The sequence below is a fragment of the Heterocephalus glaber genome, unplaced genomic scaffold (genome assembly GCF_053883595.1).
Source record: "Heterocephalus glaber isolate CG9 unplaced genomic scaffold, H.glaber_assembly_v1.0 deba00001781, whole genome shotgun sequence".
In the NCBI taxonomy this organism is placed as follows: domain Eukaryota; kingdom Metazoa; phylum Chordata; class Mammalia; order Rodentia; family Bathyergidae; genus Heterocephalus; species Heterocephalus glaber.
In genome coordinates this window covers 3,418,904-3,428,398 of record NW_028258467.1, presented here as the reverse complement: position 1 = coordinate 3,428,398, position 9,495 = coordinate 3,418,904, and positions in this window count along the sequence as shown.

Here is a 9,495-nt window from a genome sequence, read left to right as displayed (position 1 = left end):
CAAAAAATAAAACTGAACAAAAAACCCCCAAAAGAGGAGGAGCATGCAGAGGAGGCTCAAGGAAGGACCAGATTTTGTGGGTAAAGATCCAGGGAGGTTCTGTCACAAGGGATCAAGGGACATTGTGAAGTGCCACAGAACAGTCTCCTGGAAAAAGGATCAAGAAGCTAATGAGTTTGGTAACCAGGGGTATGCTGATACTGTTGTTTTGGGTGAAAGGGTATGAAGTATGTGGGCAAAGGCTGTGGAAGACATTTCTTAAAGCTTGGCTGCGAAGGGGCATCTGCACAAGGGAGGGGAGTGAGAGGCTTTAATGAGGAGCAGGGAGACCTTGATAGAGACAGGCTATTTAATGGAACATTTAGAGGAGAGGATAGTACCCTTGTGATAAAGGTGCACACTGCATTCATCTGCAAGTATGGCCTGAGCACCGGTCTTGGTCAAGGAGTCTAGGCAACAGAGCCGCATCTGAGCATCTGTTAAGGTCTAGTGACGTGACTTGCTGGGCTGTGACTCACCAATTTCTAACCTAACAAGACTACATTTATTTTCCTCTTCCTTCTCCTGCCCTTTTCCATCCTGAGGATTGAATCCAGGGCCTTGTACATGTAAGGACACTGTTCCTGAGCTACATACTACCAGCCCCAAGAATCCACATTTCTAACAAGTTTCCAGATGCTCCTGCTGCTGCTGGTTGGGAATCCCACTTTGAGAATTCTGCTTGAGGTGAACCTTGGCATGGGATACTGGAAAGCTGCTGAGTATTTCTAAGTCTCAGCTTATACATCTGGGAAAGGGCACAGTAAATGCACTTTGTGAGCTGAGGTAGGATTACATTCAGGCTTACTTCTAACATTACTGGAGCCAGGGAGGAGAATAAATGAATGCCCCCAAATCCAAATATTTAAATATTGAAAGACTGTGATTTAGACTAGCATAATGCCTGTAATTCCAGCACCCAGGAGACTGGGCAGGAGGATCAAGAGTTTGAGGCTTGTCTGGCCTACATACCAAGTTCAAGGCCAGCCTGGACTAGTGAGACCCTATCTCAAAACAACAACAACCCTGACCCCTACACAAAAAGAAAAAGTGTGACTCAGGCTAGCAAATGTGTCAATATGTTCTTTCCTCCTACCTTCAGAAGAATAGTGTCATCCGTCATCATAAACTGGTATACCAGATTTGAATTTTGAATTTGGGGACTCTGAAGTTCTGTTCTGCAATGTCATGCCACATGGAAAGCCAGCTTCAGCCTTGGTCTGCAGTCACCCTTTCTTTCCTATTTCTGGCTTCATCCTGCTCACCCAGAGATCTGTGTGCAGTTGTGTAGACATGCCCGTGCACCTGTCCAAACCCTGCCCAAGACTTTGCTGATGGCATGGCATACTTGAGCAGAAGTGCACTGGCGGGACCACCTGTCTAAGCAGGCAATTCCAGAGAAAGAGAGTAATAGGTTTGGATGAGCTGTTGCTTTAGCCCTGCAGACTTCTTGCCCATAAACAATAGTATGGCCAAGGTGTGACCCTTCATAGTGGTCGGCCCAGGACAAGCCCTTTCACCTGAGCCTATGGGCGGTATGGTCTCATGACAGGGTGCATGCAGAGCACAGAGCATAAGGCAGTGTTAACAATGCTACTGAGTCACCTCTGGGCCACTTGTTTGTTTTTTTTTGGTACCAGGGTTCAAACTTGGGACCTTGCGCTTGCGAGGTAGGTGCTGGAACCACTGAGCTAAATCCACAGCCCTGGGCCACTCCTTTTTAAAAGGACACACAAGGACTGGGGATTTAGCTCAGTGGCATCACGCCTGCCTTGCAAGCACAAAGTCCTGAGTTCGATCCCTTGTACCAAAAAAAACCCAACAAAAATCCCACAAGGTGTTTCACTGAGGCTGCTTCTACAGCCATGTCTTGAGGAGACCACAGGCCACCCAGCTGGAATGCAGGGGATTGAATGCACCTGGGTTCTTCAGGCCTCTGAAGTAACTGCCCCACTCCACTCTACAACCTGCAGCCTGGGGGACAGCCCTGTGCAGAGCTCACTTCTGCACCCTTAGCAGCTCTGGAACCATTTAAACTGGGCTAACATGCACCAGGATCTTTATTACAGTAGAACAGGTTTTGAGGCAGTGTGGAAAAGAGGAAGTGGGTGATAAGAGAGGAGTATTTTCTCCATTTATCTATTAAGGTAATGAGTTATGTTGATCAATTTCATACTATTGGACTTTAATTACATTTCTGGAGTAAACTTGACTTGATCATCTTTATTCCTTTTTTTTTTTGGTACTGGAACTCAGGACCTTGCACTTGCAAGGCAGGTGCAGTGCCACTAAGCTAAATCCCCAGCCCTTGATCATCTTTTTTAATCTGTTGAATTTGCATTTTTAATATCGCAGAGAGGTCACATTTCTGAGTGCAGCTGGCCTGGGACTTACTGTGGGTACCCTCTTTGGCTCTTCTGCTCCTTTCCTTTCTTTCTGTCTCCCTTCCCTTCCTTTCTTTCAGTAATGGAGATTGAACGCAGGGCTTTCACACTGAGCTACATCCCCAGCTTTTTTTTACTTTTTGAGATAGGGTCTTGCTAAATTGCCCAAGTTGCATTAGAACTTGCAATTCTCCTGCCTCAGCCTCCCAGAGTGCTGGAATCATAAGTGGGCCCCACTATGCCTGATTGCTTTTACTCATTTCACCTTCCATGCTTTGAGATAGGTGATACACAAAGGAAATGACATGTTCTTTGATACACAGTGGGCTGATCCAGTGTCCCTTTTAGCCTAGAAGTAGATCTTTGGCTGTCATTTCAATTTTACCTCTAGTTTTGGTCTATACAAGCTTTCTACTTCTTGAACCAATTTTGGGCTAGAAGGCTTAGAAATACTCTATGTTGATTTTTAAAAAATAAATATAACATTCTTTTCCATCTGAATGTGGAGAAAAATCTGTATCTGTTGCTTTGGGAGGTTCATCTGAGATTGCTAGAAAGCTTTGTTTAGCACACAGAGGCTGCACCAATGACAATCCTATAATGGAACCAAATAATTCTGAGGCAGTGAGTGACCAATAGCAATGTAGTGTGGACTCTTGAAAGGGTCTTCTGATTTCTGGAAAACCAGCAGATTCTGACAAAAAAAAAATTTCCCTCTGGTGTTGGGGATTGGACAGGGGCTTGTGAATGTTAGGCAGTGCTCTACCATTGGGCTGTGTGGGCTACTTCCTCACCTTAAGAATGCTTAAAAATACTGTGTACAAAGGAGTGGTAAGCCAAAGTTTCACAGAGGAAGACAGCAAGGACATGGCTTTGTAAGAATTTGGTAATGAAATAAATTCATTTGCTAATGAGATTTCTAGGAGAAAACAGAGAACAGAAGGAACAGGTTAAATATATTAAGGTCCATATTTCCAACTATGAATTTTCACAAATTGCCAGAAGATAATATGCAGATGGGTTCCAAGAAGACCGAAATAGAATTTGCTAGCTGGGCAGAATGAAGGGCTTGCAGCATATATACTAAAATGTCATTTGATTTTAAGTTAAATACAGAAATGTAACTTTTTTATCATCTGAGTTTATGAAATAAGGTACATACCTTATTCTATATGAGCCACAGTAAATGCTGTTGACTGGGTGACTGATAACAATGAGGCTGGACGGAGGGTTGGCCCAAGACCACCTGCTCTTGTTCTTTCTTCTCTTTTCCCTCCCTCCTTCCTTCCCTTCCTTCCTTTTATTTTTTATGACAGATTTCCTGAGGTATAATCCAGATACCACTTACCAATTTAATGTATATGACTCAGAGGTTTTTAGCATATTCATAGTTGTGCATCCATCTTCACAGTTAGCTAAGATAGTTTCATCACCCCCCAAAAGAAACCCTGTACACATTACCAGTTACTCCCCATTCCCTAACACTCTCAAGCCCTGGAAGACACTGATTTACTTTTTGTCAATATGAATTTGCCTATTCTGGACATCTTATATAAATGGAATCATACAATATACAGTCTTTTGTGTCCAGCTTTTTTCACTGAGCATATTTTACGTTCAGCCGTGTTGTAGCATGTGTCAGTGCTTCATTCTTTTTCTTTTTTTTCCAATACTGGGAATTGAACTCAGGATCTTGTGCTTGCGACACAGGTGGTGGCACCACTGAGCTATCCCTGGGCCACCTTCATTCCTTTTTATGGCTGGATAATATCCCATTATATGGCAAGACCTTGTATTGTTTACCATTTATCTGATAGACATTTGATTGTTTCCATTTTTGGCTACTATCCATAACGCTTCTGTGAACATTCTTCTACAAGTTTTTATGAGAATGTAGGTTTTCAGTCACTGTTTTATACCTAGGAATCACATGACAACTACCTTTAACTTTCTGAGTGTCCTTTCTGATAATTGTCATCCACTTAGATTTAATGTAATTACTGATATATTTGGATTTAAATCTACCATCTTATTCAGGGCTATTTATCCCATAGGTTTATGTTCCTTTTTAATCAAATGTCTTCTGACATATCATTTTTCTCATTTTTCCATATTTCCCTCTATTAGTAGCTAAAAGGCTTATGGTGCTTTCCTGCCACTATTTTATTTTAGTATATGTGCTGCCAAAGTGAGCACCTCTCATTATATGTTCCATCAAAGATAAGACACTCATCTTTGGCTTAGGAATGGATAAAATGAGCTGGAATTTTGTCCATAAGAAAAGCAAGGACCTTAAAATGCTTTAACTTCAGTTGAGCAAGGTGATGTGTGCCTGTAATCCCAACTACTCAGGAGGCTATGGCATGAGGATCACAAGTTTGAGCTCAACCTGGGCAACTTAGCAAGTTCTTGTCTAAAAATTTAAAAATAAATAAATAAAAAGAGCTGGGACATAGCTCAGTATCCCCTGGATTTAATCCTTGTACCGCAGAAATAAAGAAAAGAAAAAGAAGGTTTTAACTTTATCTGCTCTCTCCTGACTTAAAACCATTGTTGTTATGTGTTTTAATTTTATATATATTTTCAACCTCACAAGACTATTATTTTAGCTTTGTTTAGTTAAAATTTATACATTTACCCTTTTTAAAAAAATCACTCATTTCTTTTGGTATCTTTGACCTTCCTGAAACTTACTCCCTTTTGCCTATCACTTCTGGTGACAAATTCTCTCAGTTTTTGTTTATCTGAAAGCATCTATTTAGAAATATCTTTGTGTGTGTGTGTGTGTGTGTGTGTGTGTGTGTGTGTGTGTGATATTGGGGATCAAATCAGGGACTCAAGCATGTTAGGCAAGCATTCTACCTCTGAGCTATACCCCTGGTCCAAAAATATCTTCTTTTTAAAGTGCAGTTGTTTATAGTGTATATTATTCTAGATAGGTTCTTACACCACTGCTGTCTTCAGGCCTCTGTCTCTGTTCAGAATTCAGCTGCCAGTCTAACAGTTTCTCTAGTGAATGTGACCCATCTTTTATCTCTAGGTCCTCTAACAATTTTCTTCTTGTGTTTGGTTTTTAAGAGTTTTACTATAATGTTTATAGGGACTGATTTCTTTTTATTTATCCTCCTTAAGATTAACAGGGCTTCATTTATTTGCAATTTTATGTCTCATAATGTTTGGAAATTTTTAACTGTTAATTTTTCAAATATGGCTTTGTATTGATTTGTTTCCTTTCCTGTTAAATTTCTATCACACATATTACACCTAATGATATCCTTTATATAACACACACAGAGGTTCATAGAAAGAGGTTATAGGATTGGCTCACAAAATTATGGAAGCTGAGAAGTTCCACAAAGCTGGGCGGGAGACATGGCTACTTTGGAGACATCAGCAAACAATGGTAATGGGACCTAGAGCAACAAATAGGACAAGGAAGGACAATGTGTGTAGAATTAGGACAGTGGACTGCAGGTACAGCCCTGGGAACACAACAAAAGAGTCTGAGAAAGAAATATTAGTGACAGAGAAGAGCAAGGGGAGAGGAAAGCTATGGAACAAGCAAAGGAAGTCTCAACTTGGAAGGAAATGACAGCATTATGAAATACTGCGGAGAAGTCAAAGAAGACCCAGATTGAATATTAGGAGTCAACACAACCCTAATCAGAGTGACTACAGTAGGAACAAGTCCAGGGAGAACAGATTCAAGGAATATTTGGGAGACAGCATCCTTGGATTATGGCTGCTGAATGGACATTTTTGGTGGTGCCTTGAACAGCAAATGGATATGTGGTAATCATTGCCCAGAAAGCACAAGAGAAGAGAAGGGAAAAGGAGGGAGTGGTCACACTTTTGGGGCCTAGAGGCACTCTAGAGATGGTGTTTAGTAAGAACAGCAATATCTCAGAGAAGTGAGTAGGGAGCAGATATGGATTTAGGGGTCACAGATGAAATGATACATGAACTTTTCAGAGATCAAGTCCCATTCCAGTTCCCTGACCCAAAATCCTGTGTCAAAACCCTAGCTTTGTTTCTAGTCCACACCCACCTTCCCTAGGTTAGAATTGATGCTGAGTCCTCTAACAGCATCTCCAGAGGTGATGGGCTTCTCCCCAGTCAGCATTTTGAAAATGGAAGTTTTTCTGGCTCCATTGAGGCCAAGAAGGCAAAAATATTCTTTTGCTTGAACAGTGAAGGACTCTCTGTTTATAGTTACTTTCTTTTTGTTGGGGGGGGGGTACTGGGGATCAAACTCAGGACCTTGTGCTTGCAAGGCAGGTGGCGGAACCACTGAGCTAAATCCCCAGCTCAGGACTCGGTTTATAGCCAGCAGGGTCATCTTCTCCTCACAGACCTGAGATATACAAGACAAGAGATTAGGTGAGCACCCAGAAATCACTGCACATCCACCTTGGGCAGGTCTAAGTTGCCTGTTATTACCCAGCTCTTCCTTGCCCTCTCCTCTCAGCTACTGCTTTCCACAGGGCTCAGTGAGATTTTCTCTTCTCCCACTCTCCTAGCACACTTCTTAGTTTCCTATGCTAAGCTTTCCCCATTCTTCCCCTGAGACAAAATCTTTTTGATTTTGCCTGAGGGTTTCTATTTTATTCACCAGTATTACAGGAAAATAATATGACTAACACATATTGGGGGAAATGCTACAAAGTTCCTGGATGTTTGAAGGGTCTCTCAAAATTCTCCCTGGGGCTGTCAGGGAGACTAAGGAGGCTTAGTTTGAGCTTCCAGAGCCCTTTTACTCCTTGGCTCCTCTACAATTATCAGGTAGATCCAGGAGTGTTTCAACTACTGCTGGACTATATCTTAGGGCTCATGGCTCTGATCCCCTCTCATCCTAAGTCCTTCTGTTCTTCCAAGAGACCACAGAAGAGACACAGGAGGGTGGAATCTCTGTCCCTGGCTGCACAAATGATCTTACATATGCTTCAGTCTCAAATAGAGAAACCTAACTCAGAGTCTGTCTCCCCCAGAAGCTCATGAGTCATTGCAGGCATGTCTCAAGACCACTAGTGAGCTGATTCCTTATACAAGGAGCCCCAAAGAAGAATAGTCTTGGCTTTCTAAACGCCAGTTTGATTTTACCTTTGACAGTTATTTAACAACTAGTATATTTTTCTCTCTCTCAAGGTTTCCAGATAAGTCTCTGATTTTTGCCTCCTCTTCTACATATTGGTCTTTGGACACTAATGCAACATTGAGGAACATTGTCCTAGATTTCCAAGACAAGGATGGAAATGTAACTCTTTGCAAGGGAGAAAGTAGAGATTGAGGAAAACAACAAGGACTAGGGGCCAGGGATTTAGCTCAGTGGTTTTGCCGCCTGCTGCTGCACAAGCGCAAGGACTCAAGTTCCATCCCCAGTATCAAAAATAAATAAATAAATAAATAAATAAATGGGCTGAAGCACAAGGTCTTGAGTTTGATCCCTGGTACCAAAAATAAAATAAAAGGACTGGAGATATAGCTTAGTGGTACAGCATATTAGCAGTTATAAGGCATTGGGTTCAGTACCCAACATCAAAGAAATAAATAAAATACTTCTCCCTGTTTATATAACAATTTTTGAAATGAACATATTTATGTTTGGTTCTCTTTTTAATCATTAATCCCTCCACAACTTTGACTGACTAATCAGGACCTTTCTTTCTGATCTGCTTTGTCTTAACTTTTTTCTTTTAAAATTATACAATAAATATAGACTTACTGGAAAAAAGAGAAATGTAAGAAATAGAGAGTAAAGGTTTTCCATTTCCCAAGAACAATGTAACCACTGTTAACATTTCATCCATATTTAATGTTAGGAAAAAGGAAAAGAAGAAATAGCAGTACGAGCTTAACAGGACAGGTGTATTTCAGAAACTGAAAGGGACCACGCTGGCACTAGAGACCAGACTGGCAGCTCTTGTACATGCTATGACGTCTTTTTTAAGGTCACATGGGGGGGGGAGTTCAGTGAGAGGGGGTTGTGGCTATCTGCCAAGAATGAGGTTCGAGAGAGCACAAGAAATAATGATTGCCCAAGGATGAGGTTTGGGAAAGCACAGGGAGTGGTGGCTACTATCAATAGCAGGGCTGATAATATTATGAGTCCCCAAGTGCAGCTATGCTGGGAGGGGGAGGTTTAGAGGGGTTTCTTATCAGGATGGCAGCAGTCAGATTCCTTCATTTACTAGATATGAGCTTTCAAAAATAAAAATGACGCCACTTGGCTTGCAAGCACAAGGTCCTGAGTTAAATCCCTGGTACAAAAAAAAAAAAAAGAAAGAAAAGAAAAGAAATGATACTATGAATTATCTTTACCAATTTATTGGTTTCATTTAATAATACAGAGTCTGCCAAAAAATGTATACATACTTCTGGAAAAGAAAAATAGTATGATCTTTTTCAACAGATGGTGTTACCCTCATATGGAGGACCTTAGAGGATGTCATATACACAGAAAACCCACTACACTGCCAGCCCTTAGAGAAGAAAATGAAAATGCATGTGCATGGGCCGGGGATTTAGCTCAGTGGTTCTGTTGCCTTCCTCACAAGTGCAAGGTCCCGAGTTCGATCTCTGATACCAAAAAAAAAAAAAGAAAAAGAAAAATTTCATCTGTACTAACTTTGTTTCCTGAACAATATAGTATAACTACAATGTACAAAGCACTTACACTGCATTAAGCACGGAAGTGTCTAATGCAGCAGGCCCTGAATTCCATCTCCAGCACCATACAGTGAAAGAAAAGAAGTAAACTAAAGATGAGTTAGAGTATATGGGAGGATGTGTGTAGGTTATAAGCAAATACTATTCCATTTTATATAAAAGAGTGAATATTATATGAAAATAAAAAATGAAATTAACAGATTTACAATACTCACGAACTTCATTGCATTGTACTCAGTATGGTTTACATTCTCAGTACTGCAAAACTTTTGTAGTTTTAGTTGTAATACAGGGGCTGGGGATGTAGCTCAGTGGCGCCTGCTTGGCAAGTGTAAGGTCCTGAGTTCAACCCCGGGTACCAGAAAAAAAAGAAAGAAAAAAGAAAAAAAAGTTGTAATACAACTTG